General features: G+C 38.3%; 1 long non-coding RNA gene across 1 annotated transcript in view; it reads right to left on the minus strand.

Moving 5' to 3' along the window:
- The window catches only part of LOC138855241 (uncharacterized), a 41750-nt gene extending 40778 nt beyond the window's left edge, over positions 1-972 (minus strand). Inside the window, exon 1 of the long non-coding RNA XR_011394432.1 lies at positions 833-972. This is a non-coding gene — a long non-coding RNA (uncharacterized lncRNA). The remainder of the gene's footprint in view (positions 1-832) is intronic.
- Between the last annotated feature and the right edge of the window lie 2967 nt (positions 973-3939).

A 3939-nucleotide genomic window follows, 5' to 3' on the forward strand; every position in this document is an offset into this window, starting at 1 on the left:
TTACAAAGGTTCGACACTGAAAAGAGGTGGGTAGCTCCGATTCATTAGATCAAGAGCCCTTCCCCGGTATCAATTCTCCGTACCCTTCAAGGGGTACAGTTATGAATGAAACTGAATAATTGGTTAAAAGAGGTTTAAAGTCTATCTACTACACGAGGGTCATTAAGGATGCAAATCACCTGATCACCACCAGTCAAGATTACTTTAATTCTCTTAAAATGGGTTTAAAGTAAGCTATCGGCGTATATACACTGAAACATTCACTTCTCAGTGTTTATACTGTATATACGTGTATATACTTTTATATATACAACACGACTCACGAAATCGTAGTGACACGATTGCAAATATACCACGATACGAGTGGGGATTTAACCCGTGGCGAGCGAGTCGTAAAATTTCACAGGCCAATGCGTTAACTAGGCCAGAGAAACTGTCGATTACGTTCGGTTCGCTCTTGACTAATGGATGACTCTGGAGGGACACTACACACTTGTTTAAGTTGTTTAGGATTTCTGTATAGCCTACGTTTCGGTCCTGTCCCGAAATGTATCCAATAAAGATGTCTTGTATGTATTGTCGGGTTAGTTATGTATCTTCTACATACTATGGTTTAAGTTAGCAATCTGGTATAAACCTTGGTAATAAATACCAACAAAATGGTTTACAAAAACACTAGGGCATATTTATTAGGAAATTTTTCAATCTTGGTCTAGGACCTTGATCACTTATCAAGGTCCCAAAACCGAAACGTTTTCTAATAAATATGCCCTTGTGTTTGCTTACCTGTCTTTATAAACCAATTAGCAATTAAAACTTCTTTTGTACTTACCTGCCCACGGTGGTGGCATCACAGGAGGCCCCGGCTGGTGTTTTAATTCCATTAAGCTCTAGTCTCACGCTTTACTCAGGAAAATTAATTTTCACAAGCGTCCAAGGCAGCGTGTTGATGTACACTGGTAATGCCAACACTTGTGTAGTTCTCTCTCTCCCATTGGCTGGTTTTGTTTGGTTCGAAGCCTCTCGTCTGAGTTTCATTTCGCCTGTTCACTAACATTTGAGAATGATTTAGTTTAGTGCCTAACTCGGGACTACAGTAAATTCTCACTGTATGAACATTGAAAGATACATACTTCTCGGTGTATTTGCATTTAATTATGTATATATTCGGTGTGTGAATACTCATACACACCTAGTAAATACACTGAGATATACGAACCTCAATGTACATGTGTACAGAGGCTCTACTTAGTCTTTATTTTATTGATTAAAGTGTTCTTGACAGGTGGTGAACAGGTAAAAGGCAGAATTAAAGGCACATCTGCAGTCGATAGGTGTTCAACCAGTACAATTGCCACGTATTAGCATTGCCAATAGTTTTAACTCTAAAAGCGGGAGGGGCTGCTTTCTTGATGCTTGAGCACTTACCTGGAGTTTACCTGGAGAAGGTTTCGGGGATCAACGCCCCCTCGGCTCGGTCTGAGACCAGGCCTCATGGTGGATTAGGGTGTGTGTGTGTGTGTTTGTATTCACTTCACCTATATATACTCACCTTCACGTGGTTGCAGGCGTCGATTCACAGCTCTTGGCCCGCCTCTTCGCTAGTGGCTACTGGGTCCACTCTCTCCCTGCCCCAAGAGCCTTATCGTACCTTTTCTTAAATCTATGCAACTCTAAGGATGAAGAAATACTTCCTAACGTGTGTGTATGTGACTTGCGTCTCCCTACAAGAGATCCATCATCCGAGGAGCAAATATTTATCTCACTGGAAGATCCGTAATCATTTGTTGACTTTCACAAACGTTGTTTATCTAACATAAAAGATAAATCCTGCAGCTGGGATATCGTTGCCAGATTGTGCAATGCGCCAGTTGTCAAAAGGAGATGGATCAGAACAGCAACATCAAAAGAACTGATGAAGAGTCTTCACTGAGGCTCAGTTTCTGAAATGTATTCTCTCTCTCTCTCTCTTTCTCTCTCTCTCGCTCTATCAGTCCGCCTGTCTGTCTTGATAATAAGGGTACACAATACCTCTCCGCTTCTCTGCTATCTCCAGTAATTTAAGTCACAGCTGTATGCGACTGACGAAGCCTGCTAAGCAGGCGGAGAGTTTCGAAAATAAAGTTGCCCAGCTGCAGCATGTCTACCATACGCGTCTACCATACTCTCTCTCTCTCTCTTTCTCGTTCCGTCATCATACAAGTCAATGGTGACACAAAATAATGTCTGTTTTCTATTGCCTGATTGACTTTAATAAGGTCTACTAGGTTTCCTTGCGTCATCTTCATACCAACAAGCACTGTGTATTATTATAAACGGTACATAATACGGACAATACCACTTCTACGACCCATAGTAACGAAATCACTCGTAACGTGTCATACCTGTCTCATATATATATATATATATATATATATATATATATATATATATATATATATATATATATATATATATATATATATATATATATATATATATATATATATATATATATATATATATATATGTCGTGCCGAATTGGTAAAATTGGTCAGTTAGCAAGAAATCGTTTAAAATTAAGTCCTTTCTAAAATTTTCTCTTATACGTTTAAAGATAATTTTTTTTTCATTTGTGTTAATGTAAAAACTAATAATTAAAAATAAAATATTAGTTGTACATTTGTTTATTATATATATATACATGAAAACATCAGGTTATTAGATGACATTATTATATATAACTTTTTTGTTGCAAAATAAAATAAATAATCCTAATAAATATGCAGATTTTTCTTAATATTGTTATATTCCCAGGAAAATGCTAAGCCTAAATGATAAAAAAAAATGTTGAGCATTGTAAAATAAAATATTTTGGATGGTGTGATTTTTTCAGAAGGATGGGGGAGGGGGGTGTGGCCTTGCTGCTGTTGAGAGGCTCTTGATCCAGGATGTTAGAGGTACCCTCTTGGCTCACATATGATTACCTCCTATTCCCCCAGAAGCTGTAAAATCCCTATGAGTTTAATAATAGTGAAAAATAATGATAATAGCTGAATTCCCTATTTCTTATTTATTCCACTGAGCTTTGCAGATTCTCTTCTCAGTTTACAATCTGTCAGTTCCTTACTGTCTCTCCTCTCTTGTTTCCCTTTCGCCTTAATCACTTATTATCCTCTTTATCTTCCAGCTTATTTCTGTCCTTTCACTATCCTTCTCTCTTTTCCCCTTGTTCTTCTCCATGCCCTGACGTTACCATATCCCGTTCTTGGCACCAGACTACCCAGTCAGGTGGAAAATGGTATAGGGTGTAACAGGACTTTTATCCCTTGTGTTTTATCAAATTTCATATCGACCCTTTATCCTGGACAGTTTGGCAAATTGAGTTACTCTCCGCTGGATCCTTCACCTCGAACGTGAGATTCGTTTTGCCATTGTCTCTAGTGTTTACAATTTCTAAGAGACTAAACATTTCTTGTTTGCCCTCTTAGATATTCTGTTTTGTACTATGATATGTTGTCTTTGTATCTGTTTATTACTCATCAACTTGTTGCCATTGTATACCATTATCATACACAGATACCAGCACATAGGGGTTAGGAGCTTACGACGACGTTTCGGTCCGACTTGGACCATTTACAGTCACACTATGTGCGGGTTGTTTATGTATTTTTTCAGTTACGGTATTGTGCCTTTTGTTCTGTATATACTGTTATTATATTCGCACCTATGTGTCGTTGACTGGCATTCCTGTGTGCTCTGGCTGGCAATCAAGTGGGTCTATTATGAAGCTTCTGTGTGTTCATATTGGATTTTTTGCGTTCTCTTTGGTACTCTCATGTGTTCTCTTTGAACCTATGTGCCTCGTAGGCACTCGGATTTGTTCTCGTTTATGTTATGATGTGTTCTTGGCACTCTGAGGTATCCAACTCGACACTAGCTGTTTCTCATCTAGAGTCG

The sequence above is a fragment of the Cherax quadricarinatus genome, chromosome 86 (genome assembly GCF_038502225.1).
Source record: "Cherax quadricarinatus isolate ZL_2023a chromosome 86, ASM3850222v1, whole genome shotgun sequence".
In the NCBI taxonomy this organism is placed as follows: Eukaryota; Metazoa; Arthropoda; class Malacostraca; order Decapoda; family Parastacidae; genus Cherax; species Cherax quadricarinatus.